This window comes from Marmota monax, unplaced genomic scaffold (genome assembly GCF_021218885.2).
Source record: "Marmota monax isolate L192 unplaced genomic scaffold, Marmota_monax_Labrador192_F-V1.1 WCK01_AAM20220418_F8-fsc00096, whole genome shotgun sequence".
Lineage (NCBI taxonomy): Eukaryota > Metazoa > Chordata > Mammalia > Rodentia > Sciuridae > Marmota > Marmota monax.
In genome coordinates this window covers 7,459,149-7,468,857 of record NW_026695236.1, presented here as the reverse complement: position 1 = coordinate 7,468,857, position 9,709 = coordinate 7,459,149, and the positions used below count along the sequence as shown (strand labels likewise).

Genomic DNA, 9,709 nt, shown 5'->3' with positions numbered 1-9,709 from the left:
CTGTTTCTAGACTAAGTGGATGCTTCTTTAAATCCTCTTTCAAAAGCAGAAAAGAGAGTAAGTTTGTTTTTGTTTGTTTTGTTTTAATATACAAGCCTAGTTTCTCCAAGTGTTTCCAAGATGCCACTTCTGAAGCCTCCCACCATCCAGATCTGTCTCTGAACATCTTCCTTCAAAAATATCCTATATTCTTAAAATCATAATTCCCAGAAATTGATGCAATGATTTAAGTTGTGGCCAAAATGTAAAATGAGCTAAAAGCAATATCCCCTCCTTCACTCTGAGCTTCAAAATTAATGTAGCCTAAGATGATGTAGGCATTTTGCTTTGTTTTTAGTAGTCATACATATTCACTGACCCATTGGGGTTCACATGTTTTATTTAAGAAACGTGATTTTAATTGACAAAAATTCTGTGGTCCTGATGGTTTCCAAAATCTTTAAGAGATACCCAATAAGGAGACTTTATATTTCAGACTGTGACCAGGGTTAAAGAGGTTTCAGAATCGCATCATTGTTTCCTAAACAGAAATGACAGCTAAAACGTTTTCTTTTCAATGATTCATAAGGAATTGAAGAACAAATCCATTCTCAGTGTAGCTGCTATTTTCTTCATTTGTTTTCATATGTTTGCTTCACACATTGAACAGAACTTTAAGAGGCAAGTTCTCAAGGAAAGAAAACTGACTAAAATGGACAGATATCCCAAGAAATACTCATATTGGGATTATAATTTTTTAAAAATGAATTAATCATACTGGATCCACATTGCTAACTTTGTATTTCTGAATTGAGGTTTTGTGAGAAGATTGTGTCAAGATTTATTTAAAAGGCCTTGAAATGTTAGAAATATCCAATCGGCAGGGACTGTGGCTCCTCTTAGGGTTCTGCCTTAGTAATAGTGAAGAAGATATTTTTTGTCTCTTACTAGGGTTTCTATAAAAATGCACCAGGAACCTGCATTTCACAGAAAATCAACTTCATGATCTATAAGGACAAGAACAAAGAAAAGGTAGAAATGGGCATATAATACAATTAATTGTAAATCCTCAATAGTAGGAAAGGCTATGAATAAATAGGGGGTGAATTAGATTACTAAATTAAAGAAAAGCAGTTAGAACCAAAAATGCCATTTCCCCCATTATATTCAGAATTAAAATAAATATAAGAAACATTCTTTAATCAGAACAATAGTGCACTAATTTTTTGTCAAGCCCAATTTTCAAGAATTGAACGTTTATGTAGCACCTACTCATGTCCAGGAAATAGCAAAGTATTGGGAGTATCAGGAAAAATGAAGCCAGTTTCCTGACCTCTAGTAACTCTTAATTGAGAGTGACATAAATTAACAAAGTATGATACATATAAAAAGCAATGGCAAAGGAAGAGGGGATTGCTCAATGGTAGAGCATATGCTTAGCATGCATGAGATCCCAGGTTTGGTGACCCCAAAAGAAAACAAATACACTGGCAGGCAAATAAGCCCAGTACTCTGAGAAGGTTTAAGCAGAGAGAAGAGATCCACAAGTAATACCCAACTCATCCACACTTTAGACCAGCTTGTTTCTCTTAGTTGGGTCAAACCACATACCTTTTCTAATCCTTTCCTTAAAATCTTTTAAGCTGCACCCTCCGTTACCATATCCCTAAGGTCTTGTGCTCCGCAGTACCCAGAGAATTCATTCTGCACTTGCTAAGCACTTTTGCATGGGCTGCTTCCCAAGCAAGACAGCCAAAAGCTGCAGCACAAGCTCCAAAGAAACTCTGCAGCTCTTGAATTATTCAGGACACTATTAAAATGAGACTCATGACTCACAAGGCAAATTAATTTTAATTTTTAAACAGGCAACAATTTAAACTGTTCATTTACTTGAAATGTATCCATCCTGGCATTTTTATCATCAGAAGAGTAAGTAAAGCTCACAGTGGAAAGAGAAAAATGAGCTGGCATGTTCCTAAACTGGCCCACTCTAATGTCCAGGAAGAGGTCCTGCAGAATGAGTAAAATCACATGGCCTATTCTAGGAGAGTATGGATCTTAAAATTCCAGCTCAAGTCTTAGAAGTTCATGGCTGGAAAAATCCACTCTCCCTCTGCTTTTGTTATAGTGGCATGTGGTCAGGAAGCTGAAATCTAGCATCCTCAGCCAGAGTGCTTCCATTCTATAGACTATTTCTATACAAAAGCAAGAGGAAAGTGAACCCAGTGGCCTGAGCACTAAGCATAATCCTCAGAACCACAATCCTCAGAACCAGCACAGGGAATGTGGTATTGCTGCCCTTTGTGTTCTGGCCCATGTAACCCACAGTTGCTCAAATAAGCTTTACTGTGCTGAACTGAATGTCACACAGAAAACCCTTTCCAAACAGGGAGTTTCTTTTGTTTTTTTTTTCCTTTTCCCTTAGACTATTTCTGCCCTCCATGGCTAGGGATTGAAATGCCCTAGAAATGACCAGTGGCCCCATGAACAAAATAAAACCACCACTGCTGCCTAAACTTTGCTTTGGAAATGACTCCAAATTCCAAATTCCAACTTTCATCATTCAGAACTTGTATCAGGATGGCTTCCAGGTGCAAGCTGAAAATGAGAATGCCAAGGTGGAGTCAGGCTAGATTGACACCAGGCCTTCTCCCTCCAAACCAGGGCTTCAACTACTACACTCCACGGTAGAATCTGAAAGTCCCTCAGATGTTCATGTGACTTCCCTTCCCTTGGTTGGCCTTCCTAATTGCTGAAAATCACAGAAAAAAGAAAGGAAGGAAGGAAGGAAGGAAGGAAGGAAGGAAGGAAGGAAGGAAGGAAGGAAGGAAGGAAGGAAAGAGAAAAAGAAGAAAGAGTATTTTTAAGACCCCTCATTGTGGCCTCACCATTCCAATGTCAACTTATATATGTTATAACATGATTTAATTTTTTCAATAAATTTATTAGAAAAATTTGTATATCTATTTCATATCTGACAAAAAGTGAGGCTGAACAGATTTATTAGCAAACTCAAAATGACACAGAAAACCCATGGTGCTGCTCAGATTTTAATCCATGCCTGTTCGACTTTAAAGTTCTTGTGCTATGTACTGAGAAGAATTGGGGCAGATTGGGGTAACTTTGAATGAGGAAAGGAATCATCTGCTCCACAGCTGTAGTGTGCTTCTCAGCCTGTGTGACGGCCTCTTCTGACCCTCATGTTCCTCACCCCTGTATGAATGAATTACAGATCTCAGTTCCTACCCATCTGTCTGATCACAAGTTCTCATACTCACCAGGGACTTCCCCATGTTACCACAAGGCTGATGGATATTCCAAGCATTTTGGAAAGAGCCCCAAGGGTCAGAAAGATAACTCTGTTCCATTCTATTCTGACACTCTTAGCTATGTCTCCTTTCCAAAACCCTGGCACTGCCTGAAGTCCAGTCTATCACCTCTCTTTTTTAACATTTTCCAAGTTGGTCTCTCAGCCTCCTGACTTTCCTGCTTTCAATCCATACTCCACACTGACTTTGAAGATATGGCTCCAAAATGTAAATTTGCACATTATTAAGCTCCTCACCTAGTAAGTAGAGTGTTACATTCCTCCATATTCTGCCCTCTGACTCCATCCTTATTCTTGGCAGCTCTTTGCATCCCACCTCCAAACATACCTCAAATACTTCAATTTCCCATAATGCAGATACTGAAGTTTTCCAAATATGGCAATATATACGTGCATAGGCATGCGCATGTGCGCACACACACACAGACACACACACACACCCCCAATTAGTTAACCCCTAACCATTTTTCAAAACCTAAAGTGAGTACATTTCTTTCATGAGGCCTCCTGTGGCTTTTGTAGAATAGTTTATCACTCATCTTTGGAATCCTACTAGGTTTTTTTTTTTTTAATGATACTTAAATTATAAAGCCTATCCCATATCAATCTTCCAACTTTTCATATTATACTCTGTGTTTCTTTAGGAAAGAGAGACCATATGCAATTCATCTTTGAGTCCCAGTTTGCATATACAAAATATTTGGCAAACTCAGTTGAAAATAAATAGTTTAATAATTAATCTATCAAGTAATAAAATCAGGGTGGCTTGAACTTTACCCTCCATTCTCTCAGTAGTTTTTTCTGTTATGAGTCAATCCATCTTTTGAATATTATTTTCACACCTCATCTAAACTGTTTCCTGTTTGGAGAAACAACCAGCTAATACTCATCTCAACCATGTGCCATTACAGTTCATATAAATTAATAAATGGCTATTCTGATTTCTACAACAATCATCTAAGAATGTGGCTAGTTTAAGTTAGTCCTTGTGGGGCTGATTTCCTCTATTTACATTGGGAAAACTGATTTTCAAATTGAATCAGAATAATTACAGAACAAGATTTTAGGTCTATGTTAAAGCAGCCAGTTAACTTTTATCTTTATGGAACTGCTCTTTAATTGAAGTTTAAATTGTTGCAAGACCTTAATCACTGAATATTAAAATGTTTAATTGTACAATAAAGGATTGAATTAGATCCTGAGTCACAAATTCAAATGCAAGCTGTTAGCATAAAAGAGTGAAATCTACTGGGTGTTATACCAATGGAGCATGGTGGAGTGTATGGCTATCATACTCAATCATGATTCCTACCTGATCACAATGACCATTAAAGCATAAGACATCAACACCACACAGCCACAGGCCTTGTACATCCATCAGTCACCTGGTGCAGAAGTTCTCTCGTTATTCCCTATGCTTTAAGACTGCAATATTATGGCTGCCATTTCCATGACATTTGTTCTTTCTTCTGCTTATTCACTCACTAGTAAGTATTTCAAGCACTAAAGTAGTGCCTACTAAAATTAAAACTTTAGACAAATAAAATTTGACAAAGTTTATTTGAATAAAGAACATTCATGAGTCGAGCACCACTCAGAACCAAAAGATGTTAAAGCAATGCAAACAGTGAGTTTTTTAGACTGAACCTAGAAGAAAGTAGAGAAGCCTCCTGATTTACTACAATGTTTTGAACATGGTGTGATGCGGCATTTGCCTTACTTGTGCATGACATGATCAACTGACTGTGATTGGCTGAAGCACAGCTATTGATCATTGGCTGAAATCTGGATATTTGTTACAAAAAAATATATATACTCCTATGTCAGATTTCTTTTTTCTTTCTTTTTTTTTTTTTTTGCTTGCCTAGTAAAGTCACACTTTGTTACACAAGAAGTCATGGTACAGAGAAGTCTCAGGCTAATGGCTTATTTAACATGGATAGGAGTACTGGTATGAATAAACATGACCCTGTCTTCAAAGGACTCCAAGGTCTGGTGGAAGAGATAGACACTTAAATAATTAAAGACAGTAAGTCGTGCTCAAGAGGTTTGACAACGAGCTGTGGGAACACAGAAAGATATTGTCCATGCACAGAGCAGTTGCTCTGGGAATGTCAGGAAGACATCACAAAAGAGGTGATATGTGAACTTAGTCTAAACTGATAATAAGAATGTCTCAGACAGAGAATGTTTCAGGGTATTCCAGAAAGATGAACAGCATGGGCAAAGGTGCTAAATAGTGAAAGATCTCAGAGTAGAGGGGGAACAAACAGTATAAGCAGTTATCTTCTTAGTTAAAGCTGTAGGAGGTGAAGTAATGCAAAGGAAAGGGGCAGTACTTCTGGGTTCCACTGAAGCTTGTCCCAGACACTTAAAAGTCAGTAATCCTCATCATAAGCACCAAGCCACTCACCATCTGTTTTGTAGGTTTTCCAGGCAAAGAAAAAGTGAGCAAGACATCTCTCATTCTAATACACCCTATTCATGCAGTCAGTTTATTTTCTTGTGGGGAACTGCTCGTTCTAGTAAACAAAAACCTCCTCCTCTAAGACCCACTATCCAGAAGGACTTTCCACTGAAAAGCAATTTGATTCATGTTCATTCTTTCTACTGATGGCTGGACACTAAATATTTAGCTTATCATATTCCTTAATTGCCTATAAACACTAAAGTAAAGGTTGTTCAACTCCTTATTAATTTTTTATATAGCTTTCTATACCCTTGAGTTGAAGCTCACAAGTAGGTAGCAAAATAAAAATAAACAAAAATAATAAAAGCTGCTGCTTGCATATAGCACTAATCATGCTCTGGATATAATTCCAACTGCCTCACAAACATTAATTCACATAACCTTCCTGGTAGTCCAGTGAGGCAAGCCCTATTGTTGTCTTATTTTACAGATGAAGAAGCTGAGGCTCAAGAGCTTGCTGTTAAGTATTGAAACTAACTCAGCAAGAGATACCAGACTTTGCTCTTAAGCACTATGATATACTTACTACCTCATGATTCAATAAATAGAATTCTGTCATTCTGTGTGCTCAATGCTTTGGATAACTTGTGTCATTTAATCTTCATGACAGCCTATGTTATGAATTAAAAAATGAGGCTTGGAGAGGATAATTTACCCCATGTTGCACAACTGTTCAGTGAAAGAAGTTGAATTAGACTTCAGATCTATCTGACTTAAAAATTTATGCCACAGTGTCTGAATCTGTAAGTGCTAGGGATTTACCCAGAAGGAAGAGAACTAGTTAACAAGGCAGAAGGCCTAACTTCCCTGATGACATTACTTGAATTTTAATGCCCATATCTTATACATTTGAAAATACCTGAAACTGAGACTCTTTATTAAGACTCTTTATTAAGAGTGAGTTTTGCCTGTATCCATGGATTTCAAGCAGGGCTCTTTGAAGGCCCAGAGATTTCTGCAATGGGAAGAAGTTCAAATCTTCTACATAATTCCTTAAAACAATCAGCTTTTTTTGCAGTGACAAAGCACATAGATCTCAAGGATTTGCAACAACAAAGCTTTATATCTCATTCACCTTACATGTGGTCTGCACCATGCCATTGCCAGAAGCAGCATCTCCTCCACAATCAGTAATTTGATAGCTTGCTAATCAATCAAAACCCCCTACTCTGCTAGCTTATTTGCTCTACTACCTCTATATTCAACCTCAATGGAATCATCGATGCAATGACCCTTCCACTTTCTCTCTAACCAGCAGCCTTCTACCATGAAGACCCAACCCAGATTCATAGCCCATGGTATTACCAAAGCTCATAGTAATATCCCTAACTCTCCAGCTTCAGTGACCCTTAACTGTGTTCATCCCAACCCTGAATACAGTTAACTATCTGCCTTCTCACCTCATTCATCCAGCTGAATTTGTTAAAGATCATCACTAACTGAGAAAATTGCTTTCATCATATATTCATGAACACTACCACCAAACAACATTACTTCACAATGTTACTTCATTCTTTCAAGAAACTCAGCTTCCTACTATACAAAAATCCTACAGTTTCTCAAAGATCTCATACTTCACCCTTTTTTATAGTAATTGGCCTTGTATTTTATTTTATTTGTTTTAATATTATTTATTAGCACAGTAACAAATGCAGACATAAGAAGTCTACAACATACAACCAATCCACTGAGTGACTCCTATTTCACACCCTAACAGCTTAAGGTATTTCACTACAGGTTTTCACAAGTCCTGATTTAAACCTTTTAAGTGGATTTACATATAAAATAAAATACATTAACTACTGATCTCCTACATGGTGTCTTATATATATGAGATGACAATGTCTAAAAACTGTTAAATAACAATGTTCCCTTTCAGGAAGGGGAAAAAATTCCAGATTTTTTTTAAAACAAAAAGTATGTAGTCTTAGGACTTTTACATAAATGACCATATGTGTAACCTGTACAAAATTAAGCTGTTTTAAAATTAGACTATAAGTAATTGAACCCAATTGTCTAAATGTACATTCTTTTCCGTACTACATTTCAGCTAATATTGCAAAACTATTGACAGTTTTAAAAGTTGCTGCTATCATTTTTGTCTTCTGTAGCAAGATACCTTAAGTTACAACAAAATCTTAGGAAATAAGACTAAATAATAATATCTGTTATAGAAATACCCTACCCTTTACCAGCTCCAACCCTCCCCCACCCCATGAAAATCATAAGCAGCTCTCTTCTGTGACAGACAAATAATGTAAGAATTTTGAAAACCCAATTTATGTAGCGTATCTCTTGGTCCACTGTCTGGCCATTCGGTCATGTTCTGCTCTGTTGGTCATATACTGAGTGGCAATACTTCCCACCAAGGGATCAGCAGGATTACAGTCTGTAAGAAGTGAGCAGGTAGAAAGGAGAACTGTAGGAATGGTTAGTGCTGGACTCCAATTATCTTTCAATATATCCAAGCAAATAACTTCTTGACTATTAATATTACAGGGATAGATTCTTGTTCAAAATGTAACCTTTGGAGGCTTGAAGGGATATTCTGATGTAAAAGTGATATCGAGGAAAAATACACCACCATCGTACACAGATCCTGGAGGCCCTAGAATGGTTGATCTCCATTCACAGATGTTATCACCTTTGGGACCAGCACTGCAGTTAGGTGGAGGGTCTAAAGTGATGTCTGCCAGTTCCTTCTGAATCCCCTTGGCGCTGGTGGAAAGGAGCTTGGAGTTTTTGCTCATGCTGACTCGGACTCTCCTTCTTCTGGGGGGGTGTTTGTTTCTTTCTCAGTTTGCTGGTTGGAAGACAAAGTTGAGGAGGAGGAGCTGGCGCTGGCCCTCAAATCATCATCCAACAGAGCGAATCCCCTACCCCACCCCGCAAACCACCCTCTCTTTGTGTCTGGCTCCTCAGTGCTGCTGCAGCTGCAGCTGCGGCTGGGCCTGGCCACTCAAGCGCAGCAACAGAAACTATTAAGCAGGCAATGGCTTCTGTATTTTATTTTAAAGAGAGAGAGAGAGAAGAAACCACTTGAGTAGCTCCCATTCCTTCCCTTCATCAAACATACAAATCTATAGCCATTTGGCTTCCCCTCTTGTTATAACCACGAAGCATGAATTCTGCTAACAATAGTCTTCACATTTGGATTCTACTCTCTCTTGTCCTCATTCTCTCCTACTCTCTCTTGCATCTTTTCTCTCCTCCTCTAGTGGGTTTTTTTCTACATCATCATTTATATGTTATCATATCTCCTGGGTTTTTTTTAAGAAAACTTTCTTTGTTCTAATATTACCCTCCTCTAGCTATTGCCTTCATTTTTCTTCACAGTAAAACTTGCCAAAAAGTTAAAAATAATATCTACCTTATCTAAAAGGACATGACCAACAAATATTAAGCACCTTTCACCAGATTGTATCTATTCCAAATGTTCAATAAATAATTGCAAGAACAGGAATAAATTAATAATCGCTACTGACACCGAAATTTCCTTATAGATACCAGCACAGCACTTAGCAGTATAAGGAGAGTCTCTCTTTTTCCCATATGAGGATGCTATGAAGTTGGTACTTATTTTATTCCAATTTTTTAAATTGTGTATTTGAAGCTTTAAAAGTTAAATTTGCCCAGGGTCACACAATTAATAGAAGACATGACTTGGACTTTCTTATGTCTAGCTCCATAGTAAAAGATTAAATTCCCTGGAACTCACCCCATCTTCTATTGCTTTAGCACCCTCTACATACCTCTAACTCACAAGAAAAGAGCTTTTACAAGAGGTAAAGGAATACCAGGAAGCATTTCTGTGAAGCTGGATGATCCTGGCACAACTTCTGATTTCTCAGGATATCAAATCATGGGCAGATCCACTAGGAAAATTCCAAGGGAAAAAATATTTTTATGGGGAAAACTAGATTTAACTCACA

At 37.6% G+C, this 9,709-nt stretch overlaps 1 pseudogene; it reads right to left on the bottom strand.

Annotated features, from left to right (window-relative positions):
- Window positions 1-7,999: 7,999 nt before the first annotated feature.
- The window catches only part of LOC124089377 (ubiquitin-conjugating enzyme E2 E1-like), a 93,581-nt pseudogene continuing 91,871 nt past the window's right edge, over window positions 8,000-9,709 (bottom strand).